Source organism: Egretta garzetta, unplaced genomic scaffold, assembly GCF_000687185.1.
Source record: "Egretta garzetta isolate BGI_Z169 unplaced genomic scaffold, ASM68718v1 scaffold56, whole genome shotgun sequence".
NCBI classification, from domain to species: domain Eukaryota; kingdom Metazoa; phylum Chordata; class Aves; order Pelecaniformes; family Ardeidae; genus Egretta; species Egretta garzetta.
The window spans coordinates 3,604,449-3,614,991 of NW_009260182.1; positions in this window are offsets into that span (position 1 = coordinate 3,604,449).

A 10,543-nucleotide genomic window follows, 5' to 3' on the forward strand; every position below is an offset into this window, starting at 1 on the left:
TCCACATCCTCTTTTGGTACCAAAACACAGAAGATCCTCTGCATTCCTACAGTACGCATTTTTTAGGTGGAACTGAGTTCCAGAGAGTTTTTGGGCAAGCATATTCCTGCCAGTCTTTTCTTTCTGCAGCCGATCTCCAGACCCTGGACTCTAATAGAATAGCACCGGCATTGCAGTTGTACATAGGCTCATTTGTTCTGTTTCTGGTTTTAATTTTGCCTTACAGGGAGGTTTTGGACACACAACGTCATTTCTCTGTCTGAGTTCTTGGTGTGTACAATGGGGAGGGTTATTTTTCCTTATTCAATTAATTATCTAGAAGGCTAGATGAAGCAGAACTACCTCTTCAGGTGTCACTTTATTGCCACTAGTGAAAATAATGCTACCATATCAGGTTCATTTTAGACTCATTGTCAGTATATAGATGACTACAAACACAGCAGACAAACTGTTTATGAAAGACTCAGGTACCACAATGACAAACATCATAGAAAACATTACTAATCTATATGACTTTTCTCTACCTCATCAAGTCCATCAAGTGTTATTTTCAAGGTAACCATTTTATTAAGTAACCTTGTAAAAAGAAAAGGAGATGCAAAATAGAGCACCCATTTCAGAGAGATTGATCCCGATTAGGGCATCCAAGTCCCGTAGTAATACAAACAGATAACATGTCTAGATATGCTCTTTATATAGGTATGTTTAACGCATCTTTTCAATCAAGATTCTATAGGAAGAAATCCTCACCTATATCCTTGTGTATCAGGGATGTACACACTCAGACAGAGGCCTTAAGGGAAGTATTAAATGACTTTTTTTTAAGAACTTCTTGTTTTAATGGAAGTTAACTACAATTAATTATGAAACAGCAGCTTCCATGCCAGCAATTCACACTTCATGAGTTCACTTGGCCAAAAAAGTGTAGCACTAGAAGAATGCAATGTTCAATCTGGAAAGGTTTCATCTATATATTGATAGGACAAAGAACTGCTTAGGTTAATAGCAGCTTTTGAGGGGAATGGAAGGGAAGAGAGAAGGTGTCATTTTCTTGGGTAATTGTTCCATTCACAAAAACAGAGATAAGAAGCCTGTGTAAGAACCCTAGGGATGGAAGATGGGTTAATCATGACCCAGAAAGCATTTTAAGTCTCCTATAGGGCAAAAAATTGCCCCAGCTTTCCTTGAATTTGTAGCCAGGGATTCCCATGAGCCTGCTTCATTCTACCACTGTAAGCAGGATAGGAGCTATTTGAAAGCCATTTCCTTCATATTGCATGGCTCTTCTTGGGGTTATTCAACAGGACCTACAGTTCCCACTGCTGTCATAGTATCTTAGAAGAGGCTATTTGCCTCACATCCTTTAACACAGGATTGCGTTGTTTCTGATGATGTATCACCTTTGATGCATTCAACCAGATCCTAAGTAAATGAAGGATGTTTAGTGTGTCCTTGATTTCATGTATTACAATATATTATGAATGTTACCTACTGAATAAACTCATCATTTCTTTGGATTAAATATGTAAAGAATGGGAAGACCTGGAATTAAATAAGTTTTTCTAGTGAACATCCCTTCCTAAAAGTAGTAGATGCATGTTTCTATGTTTTATATGGCATGCTTAAATTATAATAGCTTTTAGACTATTTTTCAGAGTCCGTACGATTTCCCATTTGCAATTTCATGCTCATGGAAAATGGTAAAATGATACAGGCTTTTCTGAGCCTTTCATTAAGCTGATTTGTCTCCAGTTGGGGAAAAAAATAATTTATACTATATGGATAGGAAGATTCCAGGGATCTATTTCAGGGCCTGTCATCAACCTGCTACCAAATTATATTATTATTATTATTATTCAGTATTGTCCTCCAGTGTTTCTGCAGTGCTCAGTTCATAAGCAAAAAAGACTGACTTAGACAAGACTTCATGCCAGAGATATTAAAGGAACTAATCTGCACGCCTACCTCGTTAGGAGGAATTGCTCAAGAACATGTTGTCCTTATATACAGATTGCCCCTGTAAGGCTGCCAATGTCAGCAAGACCTTGGGTGCATCTGTCATGCTAGTGACTGTAGACTTGTTACATTTTCCTGTGTGTATTTGTGCACAACTGCAAAAGATTTCTGAACAATTTTGTTCCTGTGAGTTTACTCCCTTTGCTTCTTGGATCGTACAAGAACAAGCACCTGGAATCAGGCCAAAAGACTTTTTAAAAACAGGTTAGATGGTAAAGTCTCTTCTCCTATCTACAGGAGCTTCTTATGATAATTGAGTTAATACCAAAAGTAATTTTTTTGTCTAAGATTTCAGCTCTTGCATGTATTGGATAAGTCAAAGAATAAATTCCTTGGCTAAATATATTAGCCAAGCAAAAATGGATTTTGCAACTGTAAAAACAATAATTGTGCAGATTGTCAGGACTTGTTATTCTACTATCTTGGTATATAAATGTCTTTCAGATACTTTGCTAGAAAGGTTTCTTCAGGACAGGAGTGCTCTGTGGTGGTTGCTTGCATTGAATTTTTTGCTGTTTTCAAGGTAGTCAGTGACAGTTTTCTTTTTGCTATTGCTCTCAGTATCACTGCAGCAGGCTCAAACGCTCAATTTTGCACAAGAGTAATTCCACATTAAGCGTGTTGACTCCGTCCAACAGATCTTGTGATTCTTCTTTAAATGGCTGCTATTGTCTTTTGCCACCTCCTATTTGTTTTTAATCTGCTTAATGTATGCCTTATCCTGCAGTGTTCCCAAAGCTAATAGTTTGTGAGACATCTTATTGTAGTAGGGCTACATGACTTGCATAAATCTACTAAAATGGTAGTCTATTGCATATTGCCTTCAAAATCTAATAAGCATTCAACTTTGTTCCTCAGCCAGCTGGCAGACCTTTGTGATATCATTCTGATTTTATGACGAAACACTGATGTAAATCAGTGATAACTAAAGCTAAGTAAACTGAGATAACAAAACTGAAACAAAGAATCAAAGGCCAAGCAAAGGGTTATACAGAGTGACCCAAAACCCGTGCAGAAAATTAGCGTGGTGGCAACCATAAGGATGCCACTCGGGGATCCCAGTCTATTCTGCTCCACTGCTGTACGTTCCTGTTCATTCTGATCACATGCCAGAAAAGGCTTGAGCATTGACATGGTTTAATGTCAGCATTTAGGGCAGTATCTGGGGTTTTCATGAGAGTTGTTGTGGACAAGACATGGCAGTTGAAATGATGAACCCAGACTCCAATGTCTCTGTTGGAGCTCTAGAAGTAATCTTTCAAAATGGACCTCATTCCTCCCACAGGGGATGCTCTCAAACAAGCTGAAGTATGTATGATGTCCTGCAAAGCTTATGTTGTAAAATGTGTGAAAGGGAGAAGTCTTGTTCTTGAAAGAGGATAGACTAGTTGACCTAACAGATATTTTCCCTTCTAACTTCTGGATTTAATTAGAAAATGACAAATAGTCTTTCCTAGCAATCCTATTTTTCAAAAAGACATGCTGCTGCAGGAAAGAACCAGAGACTCTCTTCAAAAATAGAGAAGCTGAGAGCTTTGTGATCAATGATATCCAGCAAGTAATGCCTGGAATACTAAGTCCTCATTTTTCCAAAAGGTAATGGAAGAAAGCGTAATGATAAATGGAAGGAAATGCTACGTTCGCTTACAAATGTAAATTCCTCCAAACAGGGTATTTCAGAAGTGAGCCCTCAGGATGGCAGGCGTGTGTGCATTTTAATCAGAGTCGAATGGTTAATCACAGAACCACTTCTCAGATGTTAAAGGCCTCAACCCTGCATCCAGCTGCTTCTGAGAGGCTCCCTCCCTAGCTAAGCTTGGGCATGGTGGGTATCGCTTTTGAATCTGTCAGTCAAGATTTCCAGCCACCCATGCTTACAACCTCAGACCGCTGCCAGCGAGGACTCCTGTTAAGCTCCGTGTTGCAGGTTTCAGAGAGCCAGTTCTGCTACAGAATGTTGTCATTCATAGTGACATTTCCCCGTGATGAAGCAGCAAAGACAGAGAGGAAATGTACTCTGATTTTGAATTTAAGAGTTACCTCACAGTTTGCTAAGTCATCAAACAACTCTTCTGGGGATAAACAGCAGCCATCTTTTGTCCTTTTACTACAAAAGGGAAAGTGATGTAATTACTGTGGGACAGTGAGATTGTGCTTTGCTGTGTAATGGGAAAGTGATGTTGGATTTGGCATTTGGTGAATGCAGTCTAAGTCTGTCAGATGGTTAAGCCAATCTACCGGCACCACCTTTTAGGTCAGCACTACTATCAGCCTTGGGATTAAAAGCAAGAGCATTCCAGCTTTGCCATCGTGTTTGACATTGATCTGTAAACTACTGTGGTCTAGAGCTGGGAAAAAGGCATTGCCATGATATTAAGAAGATAAGGGCTCTTAGTGATATTGATTTACTTTTAAAAGTTGTCTTGTGGCAGGGCAAAAAACTTCTGGCAGTCAAATATATTCAAGGCCAAGTCAACTTGTTTTAATGCATGTGGGGGAGGGAAGAAACTAGTGTCCCTACTGGGAAGGAGGGAGCTATCTGAAAAAAAAGTGATGTAATTAATTTCTGAATCCCCCTCCAAGACTGAACTGTTATACACCTGCAGAATTTTGTGCATCCAGAGATAGGCAGAGTCCACTGACTCTCAGACTTAGCACTCCTCTTTTCCTTTTTTTCCCCTCACTCCATCTGTTCATATAGCACCTGTATTTCTATGCCTCACTGACTCTCCATCTGTTTCTATAATTTGTATCTTTCTCCTCTGCTCATGGCCCTTAAAATTCATCATAGAGTCAGGGAGACGTTAGGAATGAGTGCCTCAACATGTTCATCCTACAAAGTCTTTACGCTAATGCTTTCAGTTCCTGCCTGCTGCAGCATCTCTCAAGCCTGTTCCTGCTCCTCCAGGGCAGGTTCAGACTATTTCTAATAGCCCACCATCTGGTTCCAATAAGCAGTTAAATCTTATTTCACCCAGCTGTTGCTGCTGATGCAATTTGCACCTTTGTCCATGTATGTTCTCCGTTAGAGAATACGATCCAGCAGCAGGATCGTTGTAGACCACTGTGACCTGGTTTCTAGATACCAGCGACCAACTGACTGAGCTCGCGGGATGCCAACGAAGTAGATTTCCTCCTCAGCTGGGTGTTACTAGGTCTGGAGAAAACATATTTCCCTTGCTACTTTTGATATTGGCCAGTTATGATGTTTATTCTCACCCCTCACCTTTCTTTCACAAAAGCCAAATTTAAAAAAAAAAAAACCCACAGAAAAAGTTGGCAATCGGTGGGAAATATAATGCTGGAAATTGATCCTTTAATACATTAAAACTACAACCCATTAAGCGAAGATTTAATTGCATTCATGTCTTTCATTAAAAAACCCCATAAAATACACACACAGAGGCATATTAGAAATTTAATACAGAGTGCAAATTCTCATGCTTAATAGTCCAGTAATATCACTTACTCCATATCAGTTAGACACACCACTCAAATAAAATGGTACATTATCAACAAACTGGTACTTGCTTGCCTTAACTAGAGAAACCCTTGAGATTATACTTTGCAAACATTTTTGTTCATGTAGGAAACCAGCCAGAAAATACGGAAAAGTAACCTGGCATACAAACATAGTTGTGAAGTGGAAACTCAGTGATGTTCTTGTCTTTTCTGCCTGTCTTTCTTTGGACTGTACTGTCCCGTGCTTGTTTCTCTACTACTAAAGCTTCCACTAGCAGCTTTGTCTGCTCCTGGGTATTTTCTATTCCTCTCCTTGTTTCACCCGCACTAATATGCACAAAAGACTGCTCTCTGATGCATGTTTCTATAAATGCTATTAAAGTAACCCACAGAATGGAGTTCTGCATTACAATACTTCAGGAGGAAAGACAAGCTGCATAAAAGGACGGTATGAAGGCCTTGAGAACCTCGGAACTCCAGCTGTATTTTAACACACATGATCTTAAATAAAGTCACAGCAACAATTAGTTATAGGCTGGCACTGTAAGTATCCTGGCCAGATGAAAGGGAGCTCGTGTTCCTATATCACGTATGAACTGGTATTATGAGTATTTGGTTACAGCTGCTTTTGTGCCACTGCTGGGAAAGTTAAGGATCAGGTAATTTTTTAGAAAATGATCCAGGATTCATGAAAACCAGCAGAGCTGCAGATCATTGTAAGGCTGAAACTATGTTAGGTCACAATGCAGCTTTTTTCCTAACTAAAAGTCATGGCCATTTTCTTATTGTAACCCCACCTGTCAATCAACTGATTATCAAAATGGAAAAACTTCAAGAGTTATTATTCCAAAGGACTGAGTCTCTCTGCCATTTTTAGTTTATCATAATGCAATTCAATCTGTCACTGAATGTCACTTTGCTTGTAATGCTTTCAGTGTAACAAAATATAGTTGCTCCCACCATTTCTTAATCTTCTGCTGGTATTCAGGCCATTTTAAGAAGGTGACCTAGTATCATTCTCTCAGGCATTCAGTTAATCTGGTGCAAAAGAACTTTAAATAAGTAGCTGCTGTAGTCTGTTTTATTGGAGAAGACCCACAGCTCTGTGGAAATACAAATCCCCATGCTGGGTACCTGAGACATAAACTGGAAAGCTATGTGTGTGTATATATATTCTTAACAAGTCACACTTCGAGCTTTTACAGTGGCTTTCACCTAAAGTTCTGCAAGTGTGGTAGAAAAATTAACCCCCATAATACCCTTTGGACAGAAGTGAACATGAAACCCAGGGAGTGCATGTGACTTGCTCAAGGTCACAGAGCCAAGGCCGCATGTGCGTCTTGGCTTCAGGGCTTCTGCTCTAATAACTAAGCTATGATCCCAAACCCTCAAAAAATAAGCAAAGAAATAAATAATCATTTTCAGTGGTCTGGTAGGACTGGCTGGAAATGAGCTGTAGTTCAGAAGCCTGAAAAATAACCTCACGCAGGTATGTAAATTTGAAACTCACTTTAATTTCATATGGAATTATAAGAGTAATGAAATGAGATTGAACTCAAATGAATAATGAGCTCTAAATTGAGAAATGGTGTGATAATGCTTTCCATGGTTCAATTAGTCAGCCATCTGTAGTACTTTCTAGTAATAGTTACATTGCCTGGTTTAGAAGGGATTTAAACGCCTCTGTCTAGTTTTCAAGAACACGTACACATTATACAAGAGATATTGGGCATCGTGAGGAAAATATAACAGGAAATGTGTGTGCATTGACCCACATCCAACGGATCTAAGTTTAATAGGAAGCCAGTCTGAATATTCAAGCAGTTAACTGCAAAAAAGAAATCTGGATATAACTGAACCTGCATCTTGCATTTCCTTTGTAACTAGCTACTTGAAAAAATTCTCAGACTTGAATAACTTTTTGCCTTCAGTCTCTGTTTCCATCGTGGATACCCTGTTTGGATGTTGCTGAGTAGGGCCAAGCCTAGAACTGTCTTCTCTCACCTTGTATAGTTATGGAAAAGCACTGACTCCTAACATACAGCTTATCCTCGGTATGAGTCATTTTATCCTCAGTATCTTGGGTTCGTAAGGATCTCATCCTTCAGCTTGGAGGGTTTCACAAACTACAGAACTGGGATATTTCTATTATACTTAGACTGGGATGAAAAGAAAAGATATTTCTGTACTGCAGAAGTATCAGTCTAAGGTGAGAACCATGTAGCATGGGAGTTTTGAAGAAGTTGGAGCAAGCTGAAGTAGGTAAAGCAAGTCTGATCTGATTGTCCAAAGAAGAAATACTACCTTTAGTATTTCCTGAAACCTGGTATTAATCCAGAGAAGACTGGAGAGATGACACATGTTTCAAAATGGCTAATACTGAGTTTATTAGAGGCTGGAAGGCAGGAATTCTTTCACAAAAGGGAAGGTAAACCACTGAAGAAGGTTGGCTGTGTGTTTTAGTTGGAGTTAGAAAGCAGTTGTTGTACCAGCTGTGAAAAAAGGCAGTGGAAACCCTCTTTTTTAAAAGAAAATTTAACATAATCTAGGTTATGTCTTTCACTTTATTGATAGTGATAAAAAACTGGCTATATCTACTACTTTGTGATCCTTGCAATGCACGCGGAAGTGTGTGGCATTGACACATCCATCAGGATTTAAACACACCCTAATTAGTTGCCAGTGCCTGTCACTGAAAGGGCACTAACTGGATGTACAATGAATGAAGTGTATTGTCTAAATACTGTCTACTAAACCAGGATTTATTTGTATTAATGTTAACCTGCCCTTGACAAACTTTCATCATCCTGTTGCTCTGTTGCAGTTAGGAAATCATTTGCTCATGATTACCTGTCTCTAAATAGCTGAATCTTTCTGCAAGCAAAAGAGAAAGTGATTTATGGACTTTTTTTTAGGTAAGAAAGGTGAGTTTCCTTCTAGGAAAGCAACTTAGTAGTGAGCCTGTTTTGTCTATGGGAGCGAGTATAAGTATCCTTGAAATTCCAATTTAATTTTTCTTGCTTTAAATTCGAATGAATATCACACCACTAGAGCTCCTCCAGGACCACACTCAGACCACTGAAGTACTGGTGATTCTGTATTATAGAATCTTAAATTGGCTGTAGGATTTTCTAGCACTTAAAATGTTATCTTTTTAATTGTGGGTGGTAAACACTTCACACATCGTTTTATTTCACCTGTCTTAATCCTAAGAGACATAGATGCTTATAGAGCTTCATCAGTTTACAGACCTTAAAAAATTCTAAGTTACCCATTTCTTGATACAAAAAGAAAACACTTGAAATAAGACTTTGCAGAAATTCAGAGGAAAAAAAAAAGTCTTGATTACAAGCTTAGTAAGTGTTGATAATACTAAGTAATACTTTATAATACACACTAAGCAATAGCCATCATTTATGAAAACCAGATTATGTTCAACTACCATAAAACTTGTAAAAATGCTCTATGTAAAAATTAAAAGTATTCTAACTACCACCATTGTCAATAGGCTGTATATATTTGTTTCTCCCATTCTGAGGTTAGATGAGCAATAATGTATTATCACCTGTATAGCAGTGAATGAGTAAAGGAGACGCTGGGCAAACCTGTTGTGTGAGATAAGGTAATAAAATACACAGGAGTTCATTGCCAGAGACTTTGAATAGGACTTAACCGAGATGGTAACCAGGTGGAAGGTTTGTGATTAATATGTACCACTTTTAAATACAATTTAGTATTCCATTGCCTAAAAGTGCATGTTAATTAATTATTAAAAATTATCTGCAGGATATCCACCTGTGAACATTTATGAAAATAGATGCTTTATTGCGCTTTTTCCCAAAGATATTGCTACACTGATTACAAATTATCCTGTGTCTAACTATTATTAGATATGCACATATAAATTATTATTAGATATCCGCATCTATCTTTCATTGATTCAGCTACAGAGTTGTCTTCTAAGGCAAAACCACTGCATAAGACACAAACAATCCATGACTCTTCCCAAATAACTTAGATAAGTTCTGACCATACATTGAATTACAATTAATTCCTGTTTCCCGACATAAGCTAAGATCTGCCCACAGATCAGATTAAATTAAAGCCATGAATATGAGTCGATGCAGCATATGAGACTATTCAATTAATAAAGCTTCACCCCACCATTATTATAGCGCCCAGAGGCTGCCGCTGGAGGTCATAACTGCAGTTTCATTTTGTTGGTTGCCATTAAATATCCTAACAGTCCACTGAATTTAGCGTCGGAGAAAACCCTATAAGCTCTGCTGGAAAATACTGCCTTTTTAAGGCAGCCATTCATTGTGGCCTTGACTTCAATTAGTTTGAATGCGGCCTGAGGGTACTTTGTTCTATAACCTGCTGCAGGCTTAGTACTGCATATAAGACTGCTGCATTAGCAGAGCTCCGACATTTGACACGTTATCTGTGACTACTGGTTTATATTTGATCCCTAGCAGCACCATTGACTTGTGAGAGGACATGTTTGGATCTATCAGTGAGAAAACAGAATATTATGTCTTTAGAATAGTGTTCCAAATGTTCATCTTTTATCAGGAATACAAAAAATAATGTCAGTTATCCTTCCAAAATCGTGACTACATTGGGTATTATTATTTCATTATTTTGTTAATTGAAGGACATATAGTTCCAACTAGGAAAGGGAATCCTAAAGCTATATTCATTTTGGAATTAAAGGTCACCTTTATATTGCTCACTAGCAAATATGACCTCAGTAAGATATAAGCGCTGATGAAGTCAGCAAGCAATTAAGGACATGACTCCTACACAACCTCTTCAGCTTACTAGTCACTTAATCATACAAGGTGCTGAGCCTTGTCACCCTGGACCTAAAACACATGCTTAATTTTAAACATGTGACTCGGTTACAGGATTCCGTGAGATTACTTGTGCATAACATTAGACACCTGTTTAAATGCTTTGCTGGATCAAAGCAGGAACGCTCAGCATTTTGGAGGATTATGACTTAACTGGATTTTCTCTCTTCCTCCTATTGGAAAAACTCCTTGGTGGATATGCGCTTATG